This window comes from Hyperolius riggenbachi, chromosome 7 (genome assembly GCF_040937935.1).
Source record: "Hyperolius riggenbachi isolate aHypRig1 chromosome 7, aHypRig1.pri, whole genome shotgun sequence".
Taxonomy (NCBI): domain Eukaryota; kingdom Metazoa; phylum Chordata; class Amphibia; order Anura; family Hyperoliidae; genus Hyperolius; species Hyperolius riggenbachi.
In genome coordinates, this window is record NC_090652.1 from 261,238,639 (window position 1) to 261,253,604 (window position 14,966).

The 14,966-nt window shown below is 47.6% G+C and overlaps 1 protein-coding gene across 3 annotated transcripts in view; it reads left to right on the top strand.

Annotated features, from left to right (window-relative positions):
- The window catches only part of TTC21B (tetratricopeptide repeat domain 21B), a 141,901-nt gene that overhangs the window by 14,453 nt on the left and 112,482 nt on the right, over positions 1-14,966 (top strand). The window lies entirely within an intron of this gene.

Below are 14,966 nucleotides of genomic sequence, written 5' to 3' on the forward strand. Positions count from 1 at the left end.
TATTTGTTTTCCTTTCCTACTGCAAAGGACAAACACTGTTTTACTAAAATAAAAAATACCACACATAGTCAAAAGTCAAGTTTCCATTTTGGTGCGCCAAAAACTACCACAGAATCACAGTGGTATGAAACAGAGGTCTAAAAACGTGTGGGAGTGTACTTTTTTGTTATCCTTACTGACTGCCGTTTTTTCTGTAAGCTCCAATGACTTATCACATGCAGGGCCGAAAGAAGACAATGAAAGTAGTTTAAAACTATAGGACTAGGTGATATTCAGAGCTAAAGCTAGCAGTACATTTCTCTGACACTACAGCTTTCAAAAGGAGCAAAGGCAGAAATTGGTCAGGCAGGAAATTGCATAACACTCATACATGAATATTAGGTTATTATGAAAACAATTTTCCATATTTTTACGTTTTTGGGTTTTTGCCAGGCCATGTGGAAAGCAAAACTGGCCTGTATCTGTAAATGGAGACAAACTTTAAGCCTTATCTAGCAAAATGAGAAGATAAGTACTGGAAGTGCTTGCTGCAGGCCACCTGGACTCTAGTTGCAGTCTCCCCGAATATGAATGCTTGCATGTGATTGGTTGCTAATGCTTGCACTTTGCATATCTCTGATTGTGTGATTCCTCCCTGCTCTGTCTCTTCTCTGTGATGTCCTGAGGGCAGAAGCAGCAGCTCAGCTGTCTGTTATCTAAGCAGTTAAACCCATTTCTGTTGGGGGCGGCTGCAAGTCTGAAGTTAAATGTCTCTGTCATATATCATACGCCCACAGACTGTGCACACAATATGGCGAGGAAAGATGCAGCCTAGAAAAGGTGTTTGGAACATGTTGTTTGTAGTTATTGCTGTATGCTTATCCTGTGTGCTTGCAGCTCCGGGGCGTTGGGTTCAGTTCCCACTAGGAATACTTTTTGCACATTGCACTAATGGAGGTGTAATCTGACGGCTCCAGTTATCCTAAAATCCAGCAAAGTACTGAGATGAGTTGGTTTACTCTGGAATGGATGGCATACTCTGTACACTGATGTGAGTGGCATGGTTTCTCTAGAGCAGGGGTCTCAAACTCAATCACATAAAGGGCCAAAATCTAAAACCTAGTGTCACAGGAGCCCTAGTGGCTGACCGCACTTAGCCTTCTAAACGGTGCCAGCGCACAGATCGTGCGAACTCTGGTCGCAGTCAATGCGCAGGAACCGTTAAGAATTAGCCGCAGACAACTCAGAAGGGAGCCTGTGAGACACGGGTAATTACAACGTCACCTACTGGTTCAGAGTAAACTGCCACCACCGCGGTTATCATGGGACCGTGGAGCCCACTAACTGACTGACTAATCCTGCGAATAAAACGGTTAAACACACGATATTCTGTCTAGCCAACAACAAACAAACAGTAGCGTATCTTCAGAGACCCGGGATCAGTTCTGTGTGTGCTGATAAGCAGGGTAGCGGACAGTGAATGACTTGGAGAAAGTCGTTTATTCACGCAATATAAATAATTAATATATACAGACAATTATTAAAATCACAATTATTAAGACAGTAATAGCCAGTATAAAAAAATAAAAGAAGGGAGAAAAATACTTAGTTCCTGGAAAGATGTCCTTTTTGTGGGAAAAATCAGAGTTCTGGGTTTCAATCAGAGTTCAGAGTTCAGACCAGGTGGATGCCAGCATATCCTCAAGCTGGCACCTGATGAGTTCAAGATGTTCCAGGGTGGAGGACAATGAGTTTGGCTCCTCTGTCATTCTTATGCCCCTGATTCAGTAGGAGGGAGTGAGGGCGGGCCCAACCACCCCCCCCCCTTAGAACATGAGATGAGTCCTCCCCTTGTCCTGGGGGCCAGAAATCATGCCTTAACCATATATGGGCTCTATCTCACAGAACCGTACAGGTCAGGGCAGATTTATTAATATTTTCAGGTCTGCCTCGATGTACCCAACAGCCTGATACCAAACATGAGGGGTGGGACCCTTGTGGTATCAGCAGGGCACTTTCGAACTGCCTAACTGGCAGTCTTTCCCTCAGGATGGTCTGAAATTTCTTCAGAACCAGCGCCAGATAGGGCCAAGCCTGCTCTGTTAGTTTGGAGGGTCTGCCAGCCTGGCAACACAGAAAATATGATACATATAGCAGTTTATGGAATATGAGAGACCCCTGGGATTTATACCAGGTCATTCCCAGGCAAAGGCTCTTTGAAGTTGGCAGCAGCAAGCCACATGTCGGCTCCCTGCTGGGGAAAGGAGCCGGAGTGTCTGAGTTTCCTCACTCTAGATTGCTTCTGTCATGGTGCTTGTCACCTTATACCTGATGGATGGGCCATCAGCACAGCTTGAAGCCAGGGGCTCTCTGGGCCCAGGCTCATTAGCATATCAAAAGAGCCATCCAGCCTTTAGGATGGTGCTCTCTCTCTGCTAAGAAAAGGACTTCAGCTGCCCTTACACACTCAACCCAGATTGTATCGATTTGAAGCGCAATCGATGCAGGGAATCGAGTGCGATCGCTTTTTCTTCATGGGCGGTTCCAGGACGTGTCTGCGGCCCCACAACCGTCCGTGACAGCCCTCCCCCTTGTCTGCGGCTTAGCTACACATCCGCAAGATGTGTGGCGGCGCCGCTAACCTGGCTGACGGGCCTCGAGTTGCCGGTACGGCGGGAAAACCTATTGGAGCCTGTGGCTCGGTTCCCCTGGACCGGTCGCGGTCTGCTACCCTCAGGGTTGACCCGACATGGACAGTTCTGGACAGGGCGTTTGCGCCACTGCAGTCGGACGTGGTGTCTGCCGGGACTGCTGACAACGGGCAGTGGGTTGGTTAGGTCAACAGCCAGCCCACGCAGGGTTCCCCTGCTAAGTGGCTGTGGACCTAAGGGAACCCCGCGGGAATCCCTGGACCTTCCCAGCTCCTGACAGACGGCACATGCCCTGCAGTAGTTTGCTACATCCCTGTTCATCCGGGGCCAATAAAACTGGTTCCGAATACCGGCAAGTGTCTTGCGGACACCCGAGTGCCCTGTCAGAGGATTACCATGTGCGGATTTCAGCACATGTCCCCTGAACGCACTCGGGACCACAAGCCATTTGGTATTCGCGTGGGATCTACCTGTAGGGGGCTGTACAGACTCACTGTACAGTCTCCCACCTTCCCAGTACACCTTGAAAGCGGCCCCGTCTGCGAGGGGCTCAGCGGCTTGCTGCCTGAGCACCTCCAGGCTTGGGTCACGTTGTAGTGCGGCTGAGAATACGGCGCTGTCAGTTTCAGCCAACTGGCTCATGTCACACGAGGCCAGCGGCTGAAAGGTCTCATCCCTGCGGTCAGAGGAGGGGAAGGAGGCCGGAACCCCCTCCACCTGTTCTGAGCTCGGGTTCTGAGCAGTGCAGCTGCGCAGTACTGCTAGCACAGGTACACTGTCAGAATGGCACAGACGGACATTACTCAAATCATCATTGCATGCAGTAATGACATTGACAGGTATAGACATTTTTTCATTACAGACAGGTTGTACAGTAAACTCAGGTACAGTTACAGCATCATCACAACAGACAGTCTGTACATCAAACTCAGGTGCCTTTGAAGCAGGCACTATTGAACCTGGTACCCTTGAACTGGGCACATTCAACCCGCCTCCCCCTGGTGCTCCCCCAAGTGTATAAAGTACCTGGTGGTGGGTGGAGAGTCCGTCTCCTTCCGTGAGCGACAAGGCGGTCGTGGCAGGTTCATAGTAGGACACAAGCTTGCCCAAATCAGTCCCCAGCAACACAGGGACTGGGAGATCCTTCATAACCCCAACAACCCTTTCGTGGATCCCTAATCCCCAATCCAGCTTCACTGTCGCATGGGCTATGTAAAAAAGGGTGCCCTCTACTCCAGTAAGGGCAAGGGATCGGCTGGAGCTGATGCTCTCCTTTGGCACAAGGTGTGAGTGAACTAACGTGATGTCAGCTCCGGTGTCTCGAAATCCGGTGACAACTTTGCCGTTCACTCTAACAGGTTGCTGCTGGTCGGTTCGGTCGCGGATTTCCTTTCTGCGGGCAAACAGGACAAAATCTGATGATCCAGGCTGTGGTTCGCTGGCGGGTTGCCTCTGCTGTGGGTGAGGTACAGGTGATGCAGATGATCCAGGTGCTGGTGGTGTCTGTCTCCGCTCCGGGCAGTCGAATTTCATGTGTCCGGGCTGGTGGCAGTAGTGACAGGTGACCTCTCCAGGCGCTGCAGGCCTGGGTGCAGCAGCTGCGCTGGGTGGCCTCTGTGGCGGACGGCTCACAGGGGCAGGAGAGTCTGCCGAGGTATTGGGCTGACCTCCTCTCCAGCTGGATGGGACAGTTCTGCGGGTATCAGCCACCCGGGTAGTTGCAAAAGTCTCAGCAAGGTCTGCAGTGACAGTGGCTGAAGCCGGCCTGCGTTCTAACACAAACTGTCGTACATCAGCAGGGCAAATGTTCAGAAATTGTTCGAGGACTATCAAGTCCTCCAGGACGCCATAAGACCCTTTGGTGAGGCCTAGAGTCCACTGGCGTAGTGTGGTGAGCAAGCTGCTGACCACATCTCGGTACGAATCAGAAGACTTTTTCTGCCAGGCCCTGAACTTTTTCCGATAGGCTTCTGGCGTCAGCTGGTACTTAGTAATGATAGCGTCTTTTATAGCAGCATAATCATTATCCTTCTCCGCAGGCAATTCTGCGAAGGCATCAAGCGCTTTGTAGCGCAGCAAAGGTGTCAGATGTCTGGCCCACTGGTCTTGGGACAGACGATACTGACGGCATGCTTTTTCAAAAGACCGCAAAAACAAGTCAATGTCTGTGTCTTTTTCAATATTAGCAAATTTAAATTTTGCACTTACGGGTGGTGCAGCTCCTTCAGCAGGGAGGCTGGGCGGTGAACTCCGGCTGGCCTGTTGAACCTTTGCCATGTTGAGCTCATGTTGTCGTTGGCGTTCCTGCTCAGCGGCATCCCTCTCCGCGTGGCGTTCAGCAGCAGCAGCAGCTTGCCGCTCCCGTTCCTCCCGCATTTGGCGCTCTGTCCGCGCTTCTGCAGATTGGCGCTCCTCACGCATGTACTGCAGGTACTTGTCCAGGTCAGTGTCCATCAGCTTTTGTAATGCCTGCTGCATTAGCGGATCAGTACAAACGGACAGTCCAGTACTGGCCGGTTCCAGGCGAGTACTTTCAGAAACTCTGGGATTGGGGTCCATACTGACAGTCTCTGGCGTAACTGTTGCAACAGGGCCCGCAGGATGCTCAACCTCCGTATGCGCAGAATCTTCAGTCTCTGGTTCCCCTTGACTTGGGTCAGATGGGCTGGTATCCACTTCAGCGGACACCCCCGGCTCCCGCAGTTGCTGGGTATCCCATTGAAACAATTCCGTTACCAGGTCCCGTTGTGTCTTGCGGCCGACATCAATGCCTCTCTCTTGGCAAAGATTTTGCAGGTCCGCCAGGCACATTTTCTTGTAGTTCCCGGACATTTCCATGCCAAATAAAATAAAACTTTTGGGGAGGGGTACTGGCTACACAGTCTCTCTGTATATATAAAAAATATATTGCCTTCCAGCTACACCAACGAATTAGTTCGTTTCTCGATAGCGCTAGCGCTATCGTAGATACTTTCAGCACAACACAGGTCCCAACCGCTGCCTAACACTGTCACAGGAGCCCTAGTGGCTGACCGCACTTAGCCTTCTAAACGGTGCCAGCGCACAGATCGTGCGAACTCTGGTCGCAGTCAATGCGCAGGAACCGTTAAGAATTAGCCGCAGACAACTCAGAAGGGAGCCTGTGAGACACGGGTGATTACAACTTCACCCACTGGTTCAGAGTAAACTGCCACCACCGCGGTTATCATGGGACCGTGGAGCCCACTAACTGACTGACTAATCCTGCGAATAAAACGGTTAAACACACGATATTCTGTCTAGCCAACAACAAACAAACAGTAGCGTATCTTCAGAGACCCGGGATCAGTTCTGTGTGTGCTGATAAGCAGGGTAGCGGACAGTGAATGACTTGGAGAAAGTCGTTTATTCACGCAATATAAATAATTAATATATACAGACAATTATTAAAATCACAATTATTAAGACAGTAATAGCCAGTATAAAAAAATAAAAGAAGAGAGAAAAATACTTAGTTCCTGGAAAGATGTCCTTTTTGTGGGAAAAATCAGAGTTCTGGGTTTCAATCAGAGTTCAGACCAGGTGGATGCCAGCATATCCTCAAGCTGGCACCTGATGAGTTCAAGATGTTCCAGGGTGGAGGACACTGAGTTTGGCTCCTCTGCCATTCTTATGCCCCTGATTCAGTAGGAGGGAGTGAGGGCGGGCCCACACCCCCCCCTTAGAACATGAGATGAGTCCTCCCCTTGTCCTGGGGGCCAGAAATCATGCCTTAACCATATATGGGCTCTATCTCACAGAACCGTACAGGTCAGGGCAGATTTATTAATATTTTCAGGTCTGCCTCGATGTACCCAGCAGCCTGATACCAAACATGAGGGGTGGGACCCTTGTGGTATCAGCAGGGCACTTTCGAACTGCCTAACTGGCAGTCTTTCCCTCAGGATGGTCTGAAATTTCTTCAGAACCAGCGCCAGATAGGGCCAAGCCTGCTCTGTTAGTTTGGAGGGTCTGCCAGCCTGGCAACACAGAAAATATGATACATATAGCAGTTTATGGAATATGAGAGACCCCTGGGATTTATACCAGGTCATTCCCAGGCAAAGGCTCTTTGAAGTTGGCAGCAGCAAGCCACATGTCGGCTCCCTGCTGGGGAAAGGAGCCGGAGTGTCTGAGTTTCCTCACTCTAGATTGCTTCTGTCATGGTGCTTGTCACCTTATACCTGATGGATGGGCCATCAGCACAGCTTGAAGCCAGGGACTCTCTGGGCCCAGGCTCATTAGCATATCAAAAGAGCCATCCAGCCTTTAAGATGGTGCTCTCTCTCTGCTAAGAAAATGACTTCAGCTGCCCCTACACACTCAACCCAGATTGTATCGATTTGAAGCGCAATCGATGCAGGGAATCGAGTGCGATCGCTTTTTCTTCATGGGCGGTTCCAGGACGCGTCTGCGGCCCCGCAACCGTCCGTGACACCTAGTCTATTGCGGGACAAATTGTTTACAAAAGTGAACCCAAGGTGAAAATAACCTGATGATATAAACAATTGTATGCATCCTCAAACTCCTAAAAATGACCTTTTTTTTATATTTCCCATGGTTTTATTATATACTTAACCACTTGAGGACCACAGTGGTAAACCCCCCTAAAGACCAGGCTGCTTTTTACTTAATTGGCCACTGCAGCTTTAAGGCCAAGCTGCAGGGCCGCACAACACCGCACACACACAAGTAATCCCCCCCCCCCCTTTTCTCCCCATCAACAGAGCTCTCTGTTGGTGGGGTCTGATCGCCCTCCCTGTGTTTATTTTTTTTTCAATAAATATTTATGTTTTTGTTTTTGCATTTTTTTCCCTAGTTCTCTTTTTTTTGTGTTTTTCCTAATCCCCTCCCTCACCCCAGCCGGCCAATCACGGCGATCGGCTGTGATAGGCTTCTGCCTATGAGAGCCAATCGCTCTCTTGTCCCCCAGGGGGACAGCCGTGTCACACGGCTGTCCCCAGTGCAGTGCTGCTGCTGATCGCAGCGCTGCACTGTGTAAATAGACGGCGATCACGCCGTCTAACAGTCTTCTGAGCGACTCGGAGACTGAAGTTGGGGCGGAGCTCTGCCCCCCCAAGCAGGAGATGCGCATGCAGGCTCCTGCAAATCCCAGCCCCAGGACTTGACGCCAATTGGCATTAGGCGGTCCTGGGGCTGACGCCGCGACCACGCCCATTGGCGTGGGGTGGTCTTTAAGTAGTTAAACATTCACAAAGTAGATTGAATGCTTTTTTGTCTCTGCTCAGTGGCAGCCTATTATGTGTCCCTACATGAAAATACATGATCTATTGATCTTTTTCTATCTCCCTCTGCTCTTAGAAGTTGTATTCTGCCTGGAAAACTTTTATGGCTGTAATTTGCTTATCAGTGATGTTTACTATATTACTGACAAGGTACCAACAAGACAGAAGCTGTCACTTCCATGCCTAAAAATGAATTCTTTCAGGTAGAAAAATAAAACAGAACAGAGGGAAAACAGACATATTGTTAACATCCTGTGCTTTCAAATGAGCTTATATGCCATGGCAGTCAAAACAGGGGAGAAATCAAATTACAGTTGTGATTAGTCACAGAGGGGGAATTAGACAGGCTAAACTATTTAAATACATACAGGGTGCATTACTCTATGATTTCCTTTTGTCCTTTGCAAGAGGAAAAAGTGCCTTTGTTCCATAGAGAACCCAAGGCCAGCAATTGTACCAGTGCCACCTAATGCCTCCTATGTGGAGAGGCAAACAACGGATTTTCTAGCACTTTTATGATTCATAGTGTTGGCTTTATGCTGTCGTGCGTTGCAAGTCCTAACAGGCAAGGCATTTCACATATCTCGTGTGTCACTTGTGTTCCTGGATGTTTGCCTAGAGAAGGGCTTTAAGATATAATTACACAGCAGGTATTAGATTATAGATCTGACAATATTCTGTGGTTTGCCTTGTAAAATGATCACCAGGTCTTCCTATCATCCACCCAATTAATATTTACTTTCATTTTGCTTCAGACCACAACATTTATACATGCCAAATCCATCTGTATGCATACTGCATGGCTATTGTTTGGAATTTCCAATAGGATCTACAAGGGCAGGAGGCCTGGGATATGAAAATTAGAAGGCAATGATGGCTGTATGACTGTTCCCTTCAGCTGCCATTTGTTTGTGAGCTTCTTTCCTGTAAATCCTTAAAGGGAACCCAGTGTTCTCCCCAGGCTCTTTTAGCCGGCTGCTGCACCCGGCTAGTTTTGGTGAGCACCCGGCTGTCATCAGCTCACTTCCTCCTCTGCTGTAAGCAGAGTAGTGCAGAGAAGCATCGGCCCTGCATTCTCTCATCTCGCCCCACCCGGCTACTTTTTCATGCCACCCGGCTGGAAGAAAGTTCTGGGTAGAACACTGGTTAGGTAGAGGATCAACAGGACAGGCAGGAAATGCGCATTATTTAGAAGGAAATAAACAAATTAGCCACCATATGCCTCTCACTTAATGCTGGATACACACGTTGAGATTTTTCCCGTTCGATTCCCGGGATCGAACGGATCGAATCGATTATTTCCAACATGCTCGATTCGGATTTCGATCGTTTCTGCCGTCGATTTGCATGTTAAGTATGCCAAATCGATGGCAGAAACGATCAAAATCCGAATCGAGCATGTTGGAAATAATCGATTCGATCCGTTCGATCCCGGGAATCGAACGGGAAATCTCAAGGTGTGTATCCAGCATAATGCTGGGCATACACTGTTCGTTTCTGCTGCTCGATACTCTGCTCAATCGTTTTTGCCACTCAATTCTGCAGTCGATTCTCCTATTTTCCGCTCGTTTTTCTTATCTTTTTCCATTCACTGCAATAAGGAATCGAGCGGCAACACTATCGAACGGGAGATCGGACATGTCGGAAATTATCTATCTAACCATCTATCTGCCTCAAAAACAAACCGTGTATTCCCAGCATAATACTTTAAGCCAAAGACCCTAAACAAGCATGCAGATCAGATGTCTGTGATAAATCTAACAAGATTACTTTTATGCTTGTTTCAGGTGTGTGAGTTAAGGTCAGTACACACGCTCAACCAATCTACCCGATTGTCTGACTTTAGTCTGTTGGATGACAATCATGCATGTTTATGTGTGCAAACGGCTTGACGACTGATTAGAGGCGTTTTGCCCGATCCAACTGTCGTATCTACTCACACTAATGTTAGACTGATATTGTGCAGTTGATGAGTGTGTACAAGATGTTTAAACGACTTGTACTTGTTTTGAATGTGTAGTCCGTCATTCCGCTTGTGTGCGCAGTATGTAAATGAGTTAGTCATTTATCCGTTTTTTCATTGAAAATCTGGTATTTAAAGGCTTCTGTGCGTATGTGCAGAGCGCTCCCGGCCGCTCATAGCCAAGCAGCGCCTGTGCAGGCCACAGCGACCAGAAAGTACGTTTTGGGGATCAGTTCATGGCAATGGAGGGGGACAGAGGAGAGCAGGGGGAGCGGGGGTGCATGAGAAGAGCCCACTACACATGTCTGCTCCCCCTGTTTTAATTTCATTTTGCGCTAAGGCAGTGGTTCCCAACCTTTTCAAGCCGCGACATGTAACACCATACGTTTACATCTCCGTGACATGCTCTAGCTGGCATAGTAGTGACTGCTAGTAAGCGGCTGTTACCACTGCTGGCATAGTGGCAGCTGCTATTCAGTGGCTGTTACTTCTGCTGGCATAGTGGCAGCTGCTAATCAGTGGCTGTTACTGCTGCTGGCATAGTGGCAGCTGCTATTCAGTGGCTCTTACTGCTGCTGGCATAGTGGCAGCTGCTAATCAGTGGCTGTTACTGCTTCTGGCGTAGTGATGACTGCTACTAAGCGGCTGTTACCACTGCTGGCATAGTGGCAGCTGCTAATCAGTGGCTGTTACTGCCAGGGCTGTGGAGTCGGAGTCGTGGAGTCGGGCAATTTTGGGTGCCTGGAGTTGGAGTCGGGAAAAAATGCACCGACTCCGACTCCTAATGAATTTGTAACTGTAATTAAAATAGAAAATATGATAAAATGTTCTATTTCTCAGATAATAGTCATTAAAAATAATGTATATATACAGTAATAGCTGTGCTTAGTCCACAAAAATGAAATAAACCAATCAAAATTAGTTACTTGTGCTGCTTCAATAAAGCAGTCCCCGTATTTTTAAGGTCAGATATACATATCTGATTGTGACTGTATATATGATGTGTACATAGGAATCTCTTATATATACTAAATAACATCTATGCTGTAAGAATAAAGCCTGATGTGTAGCTGTGTCACTAATAGAGATGGTCAATGAGATGGAAATAATTCTGCATTGATGCTGATTTATGCAAATGTATGCACTCCCTTTGCTGATGAAATCAAATAATTTGATATGTTGTTAAAATTTGGTTTGGTGACTACAAATTAAAGGGTAACTGAGACGGATGAAAAGTAAAGTTTTATACATACCTGGGGCTTCCTCCAGCCCCCTTCAGGCTAATCAGTCCCTCGCTGTCCTCCACCACCCGGATTTTCTGCTATGAGTCCTGGTAATTCAGCCAGTCAGCACTGTCCGGCCGCATGCCGCTCCCACAGCCAGGAACATTCTGCACCTGCGCAATAGTGCTGCACAGGTGTAGTATGCTCCTGGCGGCGGAGTGTGTGCATGCGCACTACGCCCGACTGGCTCAAGTACCTGGACTCATAGCAGAAGATCCAGGTGGTGGAGGAGGACAACGAGGGACTGATTATCCTGAAGGCAGCTGGAGGAAGCCCCAGGTATGTATAAAACTTTAATTTCATCTGTCTCAGGTTTACTTTGTTACACAGTAGTACTATACTCTACATATGCACTCCCCACAGAGCTGCAGGGAATCCACTGAGAATGCTGTGCACATTGAACACAGAGGTGTTGTCTGTTTACAATCTCCTTATTCCCCTGCAGAGTACCTGCACATCATTCTTACATGTACCCACACTTACATTGCCTAGGGCCTGATAGATGTTCTTTGTTCCGGTTTGTACCTTTTACAAGTACTCTTACCAAGGACTAGTTTTAGTCTAAAGGGAATAAATATAGTAGTCTACATATCCTTCTCACTTCAGTTGTCTTGTAAAATTCCTAAGCGTTGGCAGTTAAGAGACGAATTTCATGTTACATACTTTCAATCAACAAAATTGTAATATGCAAATTAGAGGAGTCGGAGTCGAGGAGTCGGAGTCGGTGGAACCCTAAACTGAGGAGTCGGAGTCGTTGGATTTTTTGACCGACTCCACAGCCCTGGTTACTGCTGCTGGCATAGTGACAGCTGCTAATCAGTGGCTGTTACTGCTGCTGGCATAGTGGCAGCTGCTAATCAGTGGCTGTTACTGCTGCTGGCATAGTGGCAGCTGCTAATCAGTGGCTGTTACCGCTGCTGGCATAGTGGCAGCTGCTACTCAGTGGCTGTTACTGCTTCTGGCATAGTGATGACTGCTACTAAGCGGCTGTTACCACTGCTGGCATAGAGGCAGCTGCTAATCAGTGGCTGTTACTGCTGCTGGCACAGTGGCAGCTGCTAATCAGTGGCTGTTACTGCTGCTGGCATAGTGGCAGCTGCTAATCAGTGGCTGTTACTGCTGCTGGCATAGTGATGATTGCTACTAAGCGGCTGTTACAACTTCTGGCATAGTGGCAGCTGCTAATCAGTGGCCGTTACTGCTGCTGGCATAGTGGCAGCTGCTAACCAGTGTCTGCTACTACTGCTGGTATAGTGGTGGCTGCTAATAAGTGATTGGTATTTCTGCTGGTACATTGGAGGCCAATAATCAGTATCTGCAGCTGGCACAATGGTGCCTCCTGTTGCTGCTGGCATAGTGATGTGTGCTAATCGGTGGCTGCCAGTCAGTGGTGGCTACCATAATAATACTGATTCCCCCTTCCCTTCTTTCTGCTGCTTGCACAATGTGACTACTGCTGGTGGTGCAAGGACAATATTCCAGGGCTGTGGAGTCGGAGTCGGGGCAATTTTGGGTGCCTGGAGTCTGAGTCGGGAAAAAATGCTCCGACTTCTAATGAATTTAAACTGTAATTAAAATAGAAAATATGATAAAATGTTTTATTTCTCAGCTAATAGTCATCATAAATAATTTATATATACAGTAATAGCTGTGCTTAGTCCACAAAAATGAAATAAACCAATCAAAATTAGTTACTTGTGCTACTTCAATAAAGCAGTCCCCGTATTTTAAAAGTCAGATATAAATATCTGATTGTGACTGTACAGTATATATGATGTGTACACAGGAATCTCTTATATATACTAAATAACATCTATGCTGTAAGTATAAAGCCTGATGTGTAGCCGTATCACTAATAGAGATGGTCAATGAGATGGAAATAATTCTGCATTGATGCTGGCTTATGCAAATGTATGCACTCTCTTTGCTCATGAAATCAAATAATTTGATATGTTGTTAAAATTTGGTTTGGTGACTACGAATTAAATGGTACCTGAGACGGATGAAAAGAAAAGGTTTATACATACCTGGGGCTTCTTCCAGCCCCCCTTCAGGCTAATCAGTCCCTCGCTGTCCACCTCCACCACCTGGATCTTCTGCTATGAGTCCTGGCAATTCAGCCAGTCAGCGCAGTCCGGCCGCATGCCGCTTCCACAGCCAGGAGCGTTCTGCACCTGCGCAACAGTGCTGCGCAGGTGTAGTACGCTCCCGTCGGCGGAGTGTGTGCATGTGCACTACGCCAGACTGGCTCAGGTACCTGGACTTATAGCAGAAGATCCATGTGGCGGAGGAGGACAGCGAGGGACCGATTAGCCTAAAGGGGGCTGGAGGAAGCCCCAGGTATGTATAAAACTTTAATTTCATCTGTCTCAGGTTTACTTTGTTACACAGTAGTACTATACTCTACATATGCACTCCCCACAGAGCTGCAGGGAATCCACATTGAACACAGAGGTGTTGTCTATCACCCATAAACCTGGTTCAGATTGTACATGAAGAATGTGTAATAGAGGAAGAATCCCCTCATTCCCCTGCAGCGTACCTGCACATCATTCTTACATGTACCCACAGTTACATTGCCTAGGGCCTGATAGATGTTCTTTGTTCCGGTCTGTACCTCTTACAAGTACTCTTACCAACGACTAGTTTTAGTGTATGACTAAAGGGAATAAATATGGCAGTCTCCATATCCTTCTCACTTCAGTTGTCTTTTAAAATTCCTAAGCGTTGGCAGTTAAGAGACGAATTTCATGTTACATACTTTCAATCAACAAGATTGTAATATGCAAATTAGAGGAGTCGGTGGAATCCTAAACTGAGGAGTCGGAGTCAGTGGATTTTTGTACCGACTCCACAGCCCTGATTTTACCTCTGGCATGAACTTCTTTCACTCACCACTGGTCTTTGTCTCTCCCTCAGCTCCTCATCTATTGTTGCCACTTGTTAGAGCCGTGCACCTGCTTTGGCTCCCTCACAGCTGCTCATTTGCTGCTCTGACGCCCACTTCGCCTCTGCTCTGATTGTAGTTAGAGCAGTGCTCCAAAAAATGTCCGCCAATGTCCACGAATGTGGACTTCGGCATCCATTTTCTTGTACCCCTGCTCCAATTACAAAGAAAGCAGAGGAGGAGTTTCAGCACCAGCTGAACGGCTAATGGTGGCCATACAATTTTTTTCATCCAATCTTACCAATTACTACCTATGTAGTATAAGGGAACTGCCTAAAATATCCTTTCAGTATATTCACTTAATTTACCCTTATACTACATAGAAATGGTAAGATTGCATGAAAAAAATGTACCATGTATGGCCACCATAAGAGAGAGGCAGAATGAGGACACGGGGAACGCGGCAACATATACCAGCGGCTGCCGCGACACATGACTATGTCACGGCACATGCGTTGGGAACCTCTGTGCTAAGGTATCCTTTAAATATATATGGCATATAGAGAAAAAAAAGCCTATAGATGTCTGCAGCAGGCGGAAGTAGTTTGGCGGAAAACCACCTAGAGGCATCCGTGGTATATTTAAGCGAACATTCGCAAATTAGCGTAACTACAAATCATGGAGCCCCCATAAAACTTTGATGGGACCCCTTTAATGTTCACCTGCCTTACTTTAGTGATCGTCACAGACTGGGGGCCCATCTTATAGGGATCATAACACAAGTGTGCCCATCAAGATCTCCACACAAGTGTAGCCACAAAAACCTGATCTGGAGCATCAGGGTGAGGTTAGTGGTCTCTTCACACCTCTACCCCCCCCCCCCCCCCCCCCCCAGTCGCAGGGGCTGTCCCCCTTTAGTCAGACTCCTATCCGCAAACA